The 14609-nt window shown below is 36.8% G+C and overlaps 1 protein-coding gene across 9 annotated transcripts in view; it reads left to right on the forward strand.

The window, feature by feature from the left end:
* The window catches only part of LOC131427694 (protein rolling stone), a 233170-nt gene that overhangs the window by 31665 nt on the left and 186896 nt on the right, over window positions 1–14609 (forward strand). Inside the window, exon 1 of one of the 9 annotated variants that reach the window (XM_058591128.1) lies at window positions 7572–7709. The exons of the other annotated variants lie outside the window; for them this stretch is intronic. The gene's annotated coding sequence lies outside the window, so the exon portion shown is untranslated. Of the gene's footprint in view, window positions 1–7571; window positions 7710–14609 lie in introns of those variants that run through there. 9 annotated transcript variants of the gene reach the window in all.

The following is a 14609-nucleotide window of genomic DNA, read 5'->3' on the forward strand; positions in this document are numbered from 1 at the left end:
TTTCAATTAATTGAATTTAACACCCGCTTCAATTTTTGAAAGTCAATAATTTCATATTTTTTTAAGAAAAAAAAAGGTTGTATGCATTTTGATATGAACCTTATTTCGTTACATGAAACAGAATCAGAACTAGTTTAAATCTCTGTAACTAAGAAATAGAAGAAAATAACAAATTTGCTTCTAATGAAAGATCTCTGGTCACAGAAATATCACGGTAGAGCATCTAATAGTCCTTCAGGTTGATCGATAAATATCATCAAAATTCCACCAGTTCAAATGTTCTTATAAAAAAAATGATCTGGATGAGAATCACTTGAGAAATAAATGGTCAACTATGTTAAAGGCTAACGTTTTGAGTATGCGTGGGAACATTTTTTCCATCTTAAGATTCAACGACTGCTGCAGAAGAATCCGCCAGACAATGTGGAGGACATCTGTATCTGTTTAGTCTCTTACACTAGCGATACATAATGTAAATGTAAAAACTTCGAGGTTGACATGGTTTATGCAAATAGTGCAGAGTTGCGATGACGGCCCGATCAGTGTGCTACAATCAGGTTGATATCGTGCTCAACCGATCCGATAATCGTGCTCCTTGCTGTTCACTCTTTTGCACTAGCGATACACAATGTAAACGTCAATCTTGTTCGAAACGCAATCATAAGCCTGATCCTTCCGATGTTCGAATTGACGGGGATCCGACAGCTATTTTGGGGGCTACATTCACACCACGCTAAATTTTTGTGTTGATGTAAATAAGTTAAAATCACAAGTTGATTTTTGTTTTATTCCGATTGAATTCCAACCGTTGTAGACAGCAGAACTTTGTTATCATTCCGGAACGAAGTGGAACGTTTTGAAAGATTACTGCAAACAGTCGAGTAGGTTGTAGTAGTGAGCTCCTTTTTCCAGTATATAGCAAATTGGAACTTTACAGACGCTTTTGTCTCCAAAAGAATGCAATACCAAGGCTTTGCTTTACTTTGCCTTGGAAATATTTGTTGGATTTTGTGCTAAGACACAAACCAAACGTGAATTCAATTTCATACTTTTCACTACTGACTAAAAATGATTGAAACAGCAGAAAATTGAAAATTTTTCAGGAAAAGTATCGTTCAGAAGAAGCACTCGAACCATAGGTTGGTGGAGATGCACCACCAACTACGCTACTCTGGAACATGTGTAGAACACGCTCCAGAATAGCACTGCACTTGTGCGTGACACTTTACAGTTGATACTCATTCTACATTAGCGTCTTAAACATGTACAATACTTCAAATATGTTAAATTGAGTAAAAGCCGAATACACAAATATTCAATTTATGCGTCGGAAGGATGTGTAATTACTCATGGTTGTAAGATTGTTAAAGCTCATACAAGAATCCAAAACTCATTGATAGCTCATGAGAGTTGAAATTTCTTGCATCTATAGTTTAGCTAGCTCTTTCAAGTCTTTCCTTAATAGTTTGTTTAATCATTTTGCTTATGTTTGTAACTAAATCATTAATTCCAATTGAATCAACGAAACAAACCTTCTGATTTGGCATGACGCCGTGAAATAGGTAACGTTTTCAAACATTAGAAGAAACCGCTAATTTGCTAACACACAAACACATTAAAGTAACATGGCAAACTGGTATCAAGTGCTAATCCTATTTAATTACATCAACACTTATCCTAATTGGAGTACTTTTATGCCCATCCCGTATCAAACTCAAATACGTAGTAAGCCCAATGCCGCACTTGGTCAAGGCACATGTCAATAGCATTTGAATAGCTGTGCACTATGGGTCACAATATAAAGTTTGCTCGAAAATATATCGAATTATTTTTTCCACGTATTAACTGTCACATTGATAATGATCAATTTGACAACGAACAACGCGTGTGTACTCTAACCTATTGCAAAGCTTTTGTAATAGATTTCAAAATTTATCAAATAACTACAAGGGCCGAATTATGAAGTCGTTCTACCTGTTGACGTAGGACTACACATTTATTGTCATTTGTTTTTTCATGTTCCATAAACACAAAGTTTGTGCCAATGCGAAATATTTTTTTCTAAGATAAATGTTTGAGAATGTCGAATTCTCTGAGAAGAATGGTCTACTTTGTTAGAGATGGGAAAAACAGTAAATTTCAAAGAACCGTTCAGAACTTGATAGTTCCAGCGAAGAAACTAGTGCTGCTGAACCGTTCTTTCGTTATTCAGAAATGTTTTTGCGAAAGCCATACAAGAGCAAATAGTTAAATTTTGTTGGAGAAAGAAATTATCGAATAATCTGGTGGTAGCTTTCAAACGGGTCTAATGGCGTTTTCGTTTTTAAATTGCACTACACCGGTGCAGTGCTACACTGAGGCATGAATAAACGAACAAAAATGACGAAAACATAAACAGTAACCATTGACTACAATACATGATTCCATTGCACAGAGCTACACCAAACTTTTGATGAGTGCTACACCAGTGGTATCGGTGCAGAAAAAGTGTAGCACTGGCGTAGTGCAATTGGTAAAAACGAACGGTTTCAGTGCAGCTTTCGCTACACCAGTGTAGTGCAATTTAAAAACGAAAACGACATAAGTCTTCATTTAACTACCCACTAAGTTTGAAAAAATAAAAATCTTGTGGTAACAGAATTAAGGAGTGTATCGAAAATAAGCTATCCACAAATTTTTCTTTCAAATTATGATAAAAAACGATATTTTATTCAAACTAAAATTTGATCCTTTATTGTACGAGGTTTAACTTGAGCATAATGAAAACCGGATGAAATTTAAATTATTCTTTCACGAATTCTCGAACTTTTGATCGAACGCTCTTCATCAAGTTCCGGACAAGTGTTGCATCGCATTTTTTCGACACTTTAGCCCAATTTTTTTTGAACTCCTGCATGTTCCCAGCTGCCTTGCCAATCTTTTTGAAAACCCTCTTCACGATTGCCTGATACATATTCATTAAGACCATTTTATTGTCAGATGAATTTCATATTTATAAATAAATAAATAAATAAATAAATAAAAGTAACGTCCGATGGGTCGAAGCTAAGGCAATTTGGTGGATTGATATTTTTTTCAACGAAATTTATAAACTTTTCCATAAGTCAATTGAAAGTGGTTTTGGCATAGTGAGCCGACGCTAAATCCTACCAAAACAGTGGAGGTGTACTATTCTTTTTTTATAAAAGCAGAAATCTTTTCTGGAGACACTCAGATCGAAAGATTTCTGCATTTACAGTTTCGGTAGTGGTTGACTTCAAACCACAGGAACATATTGCTTGCCATACCAGTACCTTTCGACCGAATTTCTGAATCGACCTGTCCGCATCGCTCACATCCTCCCTAACGACGACAGTAAAGTACCTGGACCTTCTTCTGTTCTACACTTTGTTTCGGGAATTTCTGCTTCTTGTAGGTCTTCCGGTATTTCACCTCTTGATACACTGGATCATTCCGACACTCGTTCCTGCTTTTTTGACCAAATCACATATTGACATTGATTCGTTCTTCATGATTAGAGATACCACTCTCTGGTCCAGTTTCGGGTTGGAAGAACAGAGTTTTCTGCCTGGTAGCTCATCCAAGGAATAGTGTTCCCTAAACTTATTAATGATGGTTTTAACACCGGCATGATGAATTCCAAACCACTTCTCCAATTTTCGCATAATAATACCCTTCTCACTTAGCCATGTGTCCGGAACCTTAATTTTCACTTCCTTTTCAATACGCAACATTTTGAAAACGCAGGATTTCACCCGCTCAAACAAGTAAACAAACGAAAGCTGACAAACAAACGAAAGCTGAAGGGGAAAGATTTGATAAATGTTTACGTGAGGATTTGGGTCAAAGAGAATAAACTAAAATTCTACCGGGAAGTCTTCTGAATTGTGCGTCCTCACATCCGCAGTAGATCAGAATGATTTTCCCGGATTGAGAAGGTTTATAACTGTCTCTGAGAACTTGTGACGCCAGTTTTTGGATTTCATTATTTTCATTTTACTAGTCACATTTTCAGTCTGTCTTTTCGTTAGACAAGGAATAAAAGTTCTGCAATAGGTGAGTTTTCTTATGGCACATGAGGACAATACAGTGAATTTTTTAGGTGCACTCCTAAAGTAACTTTTTAAGTCATTTCTGGTTTTGGGTTTATTTTTTGTAATAGAGACGAAATTAAAAACACCTGTAATCAAACATTTTATTTGAGGTCATACAGTTTATTTGTGACTCACAGTCTTTCAGATGGAAAGTTAAGACAAAAATTAGGTTGTGGTAATGGAGATATGCATGATTGTGTTTAATATTTTTGTTAGTAATTGGTTCTATGATTGTTACAAAAACTCGTATGTTCTCTCACTCAGTAATAATTAAGCGATATCTCAGAATCATCGGAAAATTTCACTTGAACATTGGCATGAATTTTTCATTTTTCATCAAGTTAATCAATTTGGTTTGTAGATGTGAATCTTGCTTCTCCAATTTGTATACGGATCCAAACAGGGATATCAGAATTTTAAATTTCGTGAACTCTTGTAGAGCTCGATACGGAGAATAAACTTTTGGCATCTCTTAATGTTTTTAAACTTCAAAAATTTGCAATCAAATCTCAAAATTTTTCGTCTTAATTAATTGATTAAAAGTACCAATTGAGTACCAATTTATTTAAAAAGCTAAGTAGCATTCGATCTCAACAAGCCTCATGCCTCATTGTGAAAATGGCCATCAAAATTTTGCTTGCTTTTCGCAAAAATTCATACTATTCGCTCGCACAGTTATCGAAATCGATAAATGAGGCTAAATTAACTGTTACTAATGTAATAAAACTATGTGGAGGTCGTTTGTCTACAGACAATAAATCCAGGCCGGATTGTCGCAAAAACATAGGAAAGAGCGGAGCGGAGCCCCATCGTCTCCGTCCAAGAATCATGCATTGATGAATTATATGACTTTGAATTGTGCGATATGCAAATCAAGTCGGTATTAAGCGCTAGAAGCTGATAAAGTGTGAATGCATAGTACCGGGTGATGAGATCTTCATCAAGACTTGCAGGTTTATAACAACTTCCAGAGTAGCAATATTCTATGGTTACTAGAAGAAAAGAACCTGATCAAAACGCCATACACGCTCCCTAGAAAAATAGATTGTTTCCTTCAATTTTTAGGCAATAAACTTTAAACTTTTCTAAAAAAAACAAGTTCCACGTTTTTAAATTTTTCCGTGTTTTTTACCGTCATTCAAAAACTACACCAATTATTTTCAAATTTTGCATACACTTTCTAGATACAAAATACCTTAACGATTTCTGTTCTATTTTCTGTTTCTTTTGGGAGGCTTCTTACAGCTAAAAAATGGTGGATTTTTTCGTGGAAAATTGTATTTTTATATTTAAACATCCACAAAAAAATCAAATAAAAATCTAGGGGTCTAGAAAAACATCTCCTACAACTATGTAGCTATGATTTTTTGATAATTTTGCCCTGAGATACAGTGGACACCGCAAATCACGATTTTCAAAACAAATCCTCAACAATATTTCTGCACCGACTTATTTCTCAATATTTTTCCTCGAACAAATCACAAACGTTGTTCTAATAGCTCTAAAAATATCGCTAATTTTTTTTTTCATCCGTTAGAACCGTGGCCACCTTTTGACAATTTTGAGTTTACTGCCACTAAAAATGAGCTAGTGCTCACTGGTGGTCTGTAAAGACCACTTTGGGAATCACTTTTGTATTAGGTGTACAACTTTGCTTCCGCTGTTTTTTTTTCCAAAATTTAAAGCTTTATTGCGAAAAAGTGCTTACAGATGTCCTTTTTTTTTTCGCCTCGAACAGTCATCGGGCGCGGTTCGCTTTTTCGAGCGCTCCGCAAGTAATTTATATTTATTTATTTTTTGACGCGTAGCCTACGTCGTGCGCGGGCTTTTTTCATAGCCTTTCGGACAAATTTTATCTAGAATAATGAAGTGCGGTGTAAAATCGTGTATTAATATTGACGATCGCTTCCTTTGAAAATGCGAATTCTGTGAAAAATCGTACCATTCAGCCTGCATCGGCGTGCAGCGGCATCAAGAAAATTTTATTCTGGCGTTTATGGTACCAGTGTGTGCCGACTGTCAACATTTAATAAGGACAGGAGCTGAAACTCTAAAACTACTTCATCTACAGGAGCAACTTCTAAAGCACACAAAAAATCAAACGGAAACGTATCACCGGACCACTGCAGACATGAAAACCCATTACCTGGAAATATTCGACAGTGTCGAGCGCTTGCTCATCGACGTGAAGCAGTCATTGTCCAGTATCAGCAGAAACGACCACAACATTTGCGGTAAAGTAGGTCAGCGCATGCAGTCATTCGAGGCCTCGTTACACAGTGCCATAAAAAACGTTTGCGATTTTAGTAAAGTCAATGACCAGCACATCAAGGAAATGAGCGAACGGCTTCTTCGCCTCGAAGAAAAATTCTTACTACCTACCAAATCTGAAGTCCCTGCAATAATACCTAACACTATTCTGGAAGAATTGAGAGATGAAGTCAAAGCAATATCGACTTCAATCTCCAGTATCGGAACCAAAGACCAAAATACCAAACCTAAGTCTCTAGCTGAAGAACTCAAAGAGAAGGAAATTCAAACATGCGACAGTGGCTGGCGCTTCATTGGAAGTAAAAAAATCTGGAAACGAGACTGGAGTGAGTATGACAAGAAACAGCGCACTCGACGGCTGCAAGAAAAACAAGCTGAGAAAGCAAACATCAGACGAAAACATCGGAAGCGGAAACAACAAAATAATACAAATTACAGTATACGCAGTAAAAACAACAACTACACCAACAACAGCAAACACGACAACAACAACAACAACAACAACAGCAACAACAACAGCAGCAGCAACAACAACAACAACAACGACAATAATGTGCACTACAACAGCAACTTGAATACTAATAGTAACAACACCTGCCCCAACAATAACAATAATATGTCATTACAATATACCTTACCCTTGGACAAGGACTTACTAGCAGCTGCACGGGTTCAATTCTCCGGGCATCCAGGTGCAGATATTGCCTCAAAATTCATAAATTTTCAAAAAGGTGAAACCATCAACCCTTACAAAGGAACAAGAAGTATTCAAAACAACACTACTCCGGTCTTAGGAAGTAATGACATCGAAGCTGCACCATCCACTAACTATGTGAACACATCTTCAATATCACAGAACATAAATACATCTACAGTATCACAGGACATGAGTACAGACAGCCAATTCGAAATTGATCCAATGCGTCCTCCAATTGTACGTCTTACTTCACAATCTGCAAATGGCGACGAACGCTTCTTGAAAGCAAGACTTCGTGACCCGAAAATAATGCACGTCGTCCGTCTGTATTTGTCATACATGAAAAATCAACAATCTACAGTATGCATCGAGGGTATGACACCAACTAGTATAAAAATGCTATTAGCATCAGAAGGCCTTCCAACAACACCTGACCACCTTCTACGAATCTTCATCGAAGTGCATCAGGAATATGGAATGAAACCTAAGGAAGCGCAGGCCGACCTGGACTCTTATGGGAAATTTTTGACAAGTGAACACATCCGCCGACTCCAACTAATCCGGGAAGCCGAACACAATTTTACAAGGCCGAATTTTCGGAAATAACGACGCCCTTTGACGAAGGAATAGAAACAGGAATTAGTAATGTAAGTATTCCAGAATTCTCAAATACTTCTTCGCTTCATAGACAAAATGTGACTGAAATTTTGGTCTATTGCCAAAATTTCAACCGCATGAAAAGCCCGGCCAAAATGAAAGAAATTCATCAAAATTTAATAACCTCCTCTTTCGACGTAATCCTTGGAACTGAAAGCAGCTGGGATGAAAGTGTTAGAAGCGAAGAAGTATTTGGAAATAATTTTAACGTATTCCGGCACGACCGAAATTTATCTCTCTGTCAGAAAAAATCTGGAGGCGGAGTCCTCATAGCCATAAACTCTTGCTTTACTTCTGAAGAAATTATTACTCCTAAATATAAAGAATTTGAGCATGTATGGGCCAAAGTCTCAATATTGGGAGAAGAACATATTTACTGCTCTGTCTACTTCCCACCCGAAAATGCGAACAAATTCTCTTTTGAATTATTCTTTCAATCTTTAGACACAATTATTTCGAATATGGAACCCGAAGTAAAGCTACATATTTTTGGCGACTTCAATCAACGTAATGCGGACTTCATTTCTGACATTGAAAATGAATCAATCTTACTCCCAGTCGTTGAAGAAAACGAAACATTGCACTTCTTTTTCGACAAAATTTCTAATTTTGGCCTACATCAAGTAAACTCCGTAAAAAATCAACAAAATGCATATTTAGACCTTCTTTTCACAAATTGCACAGAAGACTTTTGTGTGAACGCATCAAACCTGCCATTATGGAAAAATGAAGCATTTCACACCGCAATTGAATATTCATTATTTACACACAATGCATCCCTTCCCTACGACTTGGAATATGAGGAAGTGCCGGAATACAATAAAATTGACTTTGAAGAAGTCAAGTGTAGACTAAGTATAATAAACTGGCGGAACATACTGAGCACAGAAGGAAATGTCGACGTCGAAGTAAACAAATTCTATCACATTATAAACAAAATATTATCCGAAACTTTGCCCATGAAAAGAAGAAGAAAAAATCATAACAGCAAATTACCTGTATGGTTCAATTCACAACTAAAACATTTGAAAAATAGGAAACAAAAAGCACACAAAACTTACAAACAAGAAAAAAGTGACGCTCATCTTCAAAATTACTTAAATCTATGCAATCAACTCAAAATAGCCATTAACACAGCACACGAAGAATACAACCGCAAAATTGAAAACGAAATAAAGACTTGCCCTAAGAACTTTTTTAACTACACAAAAACTAAACTAAAAAGCAACAATTTTCCATCTCAAATGCACCTCGACGAACATGTAGGGAAAAATAGTACAGAAATCTGCAATCAATTTGCAAATTTTTTCCAGGAAGTATTTACATCTTATTCAGAAACTGACCGTGACCGTGAATACTTCTCTTACATACCTGCATTTTCTAGCTCCATCTCTGTAAACTATCTATCAGAACATGACATTTCGACAGCACTGAAAAACTTAGACGCCTCAAAAGGGCCTGGACCTGACAGTATACCACCAATATTTTTAAAAAATCTTGCTGAAGAACTTACACTACCACTACAACTAATTTTTAACTTATCACTTAATAAATGTACTTTTCCCAAAGCATGGAAATCTTCCTTTCTTGTACCAATATTTAAATCTGGTGCAAAATCTAACATTCGGAACTACCGTGGAATAGCCATTATCTCATGCATTCCAAAATTATTTGAAAAAATTGTAAACGAAAAACTTTTTCATCAACTTAAAAATGTAATAACAAACAAACAACATGGCTTTTTTAAAGGCCGCTCAACTACAACAAATCTTGTAGAATTTATGACATTCACTCTGAATGCAATGGACGCCGGCAACTACGTAGAAACTCTTTACACTGACTTTAGCAAAGCCTTCGACCGTATTGACATACCTTTACTTCTACACAAACTACAAAAATATGGCATAAAACATACTCTTCTGGAATGGCTCAAATCATACTTAACGAATCGTGTACAGGTAGTCCGCTTCCAAAACATTCTGTCTGAACCAATTAATGTAACATCTGGCGTACCTCAGGGTTCTCACTTAGGGCCTCTCCTTTTCATTTTACATATAAACGACATTTCCTTCATACTCAAAAATCTGAAAGTGCTTATATATGCAGACGACATGAAACTCTTCATGGAAATTAAAAATATCAACGACGCTGTAATATTCCAGAACGAAATCAATCTATTCCACATTTGGTGCTGCAAAAGTCTACTCCAACTCAATGTAAAAAAATGTAACTCAATAACTTTCAGTAGGAAAAATGAAACTATACCCACAAACATACATCTAGGAAATCAGCTTGTAGAAAAATGTAAAATTGTAAGAGATTTAGGCGTAATCTTAGACTCCAAGCTCACTTTTGTGGAACACTACAATACCATAATCAATAAAGCAAATAGCATGCTGGGCTTTATTAAACGCTTCAGTCATAACTTTCAGGACCCATACACAATAAAATTATTATACACTACATATGTCAGACCTATTTTGGAATATTGCAGCCTAGTATGGAATCCATATAATATTATTCACGAAGAACGCATCGAATCTATTCAAAAACAATTTCTTTTATATGCACTTCGTAAATTAAACTGGACAGCATTTCCTCTACCATCATATGAAGCACGCTGCATGCTCATCAATATACAAACACTTAAAGAACGCCGCGACCTTGCAATGCTTTATTTTATCAGCGACATTATTTCTCAACGCATTCAATCACCTTCTTTATTATCGCAACTAAATTTTTATACACCTAGCCGTCAATTACGAACCAGGAAATTATTTTTAGAAAGAAACACTAGAACAAATTATGCAAAATACAGTCCAGTCAATCGAATAATGCGCCATTACAATCAATACTGCGAACATCTTGACCTTACTATGTCAAAAAATCAAATCAAATCTCAGCTTTGTCGTAGAAATAATGCGTAGTATGTAAGTGAACATTGTAAACAATTTATATGTAGTCTACATTTGCTTGACGAAATAAATAAATAGATGTATTATTCAAAGTATTGTCCGTCGCTAGCGACAACTTTCTCCCATCTTGCCGAAAATTTTCGGATCCCGGCTCGAAAAAAGGAGTCCTTTTGTGATGCTATCCATGAAACAATCCATTTTTTCAACTCTTCGAAGGATTGAAAATGTTGATCTGCCAAGCCGTGTGCCATCGAACGGAATAGGTGGAAGTCAGAAGGGGTGACATCTGGGGAAAACGGCGGGTGGGGCAAGACTTCCCATTTCAGCGTTTCCAGGTACTTTTTGACCACTTTTGCGACGTGAGGCCGAGCATTGTCGTGTTGGAGGATGACTTTGCCATGTCGCTCTCGATACTGTGGCCGCTTTTCTTTTAGCGCGCGACTAAGGCGCATCAGTTGCGTTCGGTAGCGATCTCCTGTGATGGTTTCACCCGGTTTTAAGAGCTCGTAGTGAATTGTTATTCATCTTTGAAGGTTTTTTCTCTTCCACCATCATGTTTGTCTTCGACATCGAAATCACCATTTTTAAAACGTTGAAACCACTCCCGACACGTTCTTTTAACAGAAAAGTAAAACTTCCCGCAAATGGCGAGAATTAGGCACATAAACAGACATTTTCGAGCGTGAATAATACGAACACAAGAACAACTGTCACTGAAACGGCGATGACAATTCGTTAAGCACTGCACACACTCACTTTAAAGGCATTATCATCTATGTATTTTAACCAGCCTCAGCCGGTACAGCCACCTATCGGAAAACGGCGGAAGCAAAGTTGTACACCTGATACATAATAGATAGAACTTTTGAACACAATTCACCCTGTAGATCTGGAACCGGGAGTAGGGTCCGGATGAAATTCAACAGCAATTTTTTACTACCATTTCCGGTACTCCCGGAAGCCAATAACTGATATCTTCTACATCATTTTTGGGAAATAACTAACAGGAGATACAAAACATAAATTTTATATGCTAGCATAGAAGTTGAAATGAAAAGTTTTTCTACCCATCACCTTGTAACCGGAAGTAAAATCCACATAAAAGCCAGTTTTGTTATACGAGTATACGAATACGAGACCTTCCATTCAAATCTAAGTGTCAGCCTTCTGAACAAGAACATGGAGTACTTATTTTTTTGCAATTTTTGCACTTATCACCCTGTAACTCTGGAATTGGGAGTCGGATCCAGATAAAATTCAATAGCGTTCTATGAGAAGGTATGAAAATCGGTTCAGCCATCTCCGAGAAAAAGAGGTGCATATATTTTACACATACACACACAGACAATTTGCGTCTTCGACGAGCTGAGTCGAATGGTATATGACAATCGACCCTCAGGTCCTCGGTTCAAAAGTCGGCTTTCACAGTGATTGCATAGCCTCTCTAAAGGGTGTGTTTTCAAAAGCTTGCTAATTTGAAAATTAAGTAAAACACATGCCGAATTATGAAATGGCCAATTTTTTTTTATTTCGTAGATAATTTCTTGGCATTTAACAATGATTAACATTGAATATGATTTCGGTCATATGGCCACCACGACTATTTTTCACAAAAGGTCATTCTGGAGGTCCAATTTTTGACGACTTTTTCAAGCACTTGAGAGCGTATTTCAGCAATGACACGTTGAATTTTGTTTTCCAAAGCATCAATCGTTGCTGGTTTATCTACATAAACCAATGAGTTTACGTATTCTCACTAAAAATAATCAAGTGGCGTCAAATCACACGAACGCGGAGGAAAGTTCACCGGTCCATTTCTTGAAATAATGTTGTCATTGGAATGTTTATTTATTTATTTATTTATTTATTTATTTATTTCTTATTGAGTTCATCGGACATATGTTTAAATGAACCGACAGAGTGGGAATAAGCCTATATGAGTTGAACAAATTTCATGCCATTCTCAGACAGGCGCAAAAACCACTATCTTTTAAACAAAAAAACACAAAACAAAAAGTAATTACAATGCGTTAAATGAAATAAATTAACACATAGAAAAAAAACAGTCCTTATAATATAGTTCGTTTCATTCTTTCTGCGAAGCGACGGGAAGGTTCATCAAACTCAGAAATTGTTTCAACAGAAGAAAAATCTAGTGTGCACGCAGTTATAGGGTCGTTACTTTCAAATAAAGTCCTGTGGAATCCGTTTTGAAGTAGAATCGTATATCGCAATGATCTGCTTGGTACTCGAAAACTAATTTTGCTACGCAATTCTGGAGCATCGATCTCCCCGTTTATTAATTTCGCAATGATCAATGCTTGTTGAATTTTCCTTCGGCACTGTAAAGTATCGATTCCCAATAATTGGCATCGGTCCGGGTATGGTGGCAAGTTTACAGGATCTCTCCAAGGCAAATGTCGTAATGCCATGCGAACAAAACGTTTCTGAACACGTTCAAGTCTAAGGCTCCATGATATTTGATACGGACACCAGATTACTGAAGCATTTTCCAGAATCGGGCGGACGAGTGAGCAATATAAAGCCTTCAAGCAAAGCGGATCTTTGAAGTCTTTAGTAATTTTAGGGATGAATCCCAGCTGACGGGAAGCTTTCGAAATAACTAGCGACCGTTGGACATCGAACGTCAATTTGGCATCCAGTTGTACACCAAGATCACACACCTGAGTCACTCTAGATGAATTTGTTCCATCAATGTTATAGTCGAATATAATGGGACGTAGAATCCGATGAAATGTGATAACATGGCAGTTGGTTACATTGACAATGAGTTCAATTATTTGATTGTTTCGGCAGCAGCATGACAAGTGGCACCATCCTGTCGAAACCACATCCATACCTTGAAGATTTGCCAACAATAATTTATTAATCATGGTTTTGTATCGATTTTCATTCACGGTAACGCGTCGACATTTCTAAACTTGAAAAAAAAGGACCGATGATTCCACCAGCCCATAGACCGCACCAAACAGTACCTTTATCGGGATGCATCGGTAATTTTTGAGCGGCGTGTGAATTATCATTGCTAATAACGTTTTTTTATGGTGGTCCCAGACGGACGATTATGTCCACTAAAAATACACGAAGTGCTCTATGAACAGCTTTAATTGAACACTGATTTTGAAAATAAATTTCCACGATTTGGAATCGTTGTTCTGGAGTTAACCTAATTACTATTAATAATACTAATTTTGACACAAATTGATTCAAGTAGTTCACAAATACATGCATCAGTGTTTATGTCACACAGCCAGCAGCAGTGCTTGACATTTGCGTTGCCTATTTGTAGTCAGTGATGCTAATCTAAAAAACAGCCTTCTTAGTCCACTTAGTGGAATTTTCATATATCTTAAAAAATCACCATAGGGGGGAGTACAAAAAATTTTTTTTGAAAAAGTCGACTTTTTGGGACTTAGAAAAAATATGAAAAAGTTGATTTAAAAAAAAAATTCTTTTGAGATGACACTAAATTTCGATGTTTCATGCAGTTTTAAGAGTTTCGGCATCACAAAAAATTTTTGATTTTGGAAATTTCATGTACTCCCCCCTATGGTGCTTTTTCAAGATCGAAAATTGTCAAACCTTTACCACCGGGCAGCACCCCTTAAGCATGTCCGATTTAGGTCAAATTTTGCATGAAGGCTTTTTTCGAGGTGCTCAAACTTTTGAGCACTAGAACTTAACGAAAATAGAGGTGATCCCAAAATTTTGGCACCCTTGTCGGTTACGTCACTTATACCATCATATATCTGGAACCAAAAGTCACAACCATTTGATTTTCGAACTTGATCAATGGCCCAACATTAGCTTTCAAACGAGCCCAAGTTTGTTCAAATCGGTTCAGCCATCTGAGAAAATTGAGCGCGTTCAAATATCTTCGAAAAGTGCACACACATACACACACATACATACATACATACACACACACACACACACACACACACACACACACAC

This window comes from Malaya genurostris, chromosome 2 (assembly GCF_030247185.1).
Source record: "Malaya genurostris strain Urasoe2022 chromosome 2, Malgen_1.1, whole genome shotgun sequence".
NCBI classification, from domain to species: Eukaryota; Metazoa; Arthropoda; class Insecta; order Diptera; family Culicidae; genus Malaya; species Malaya genurostris.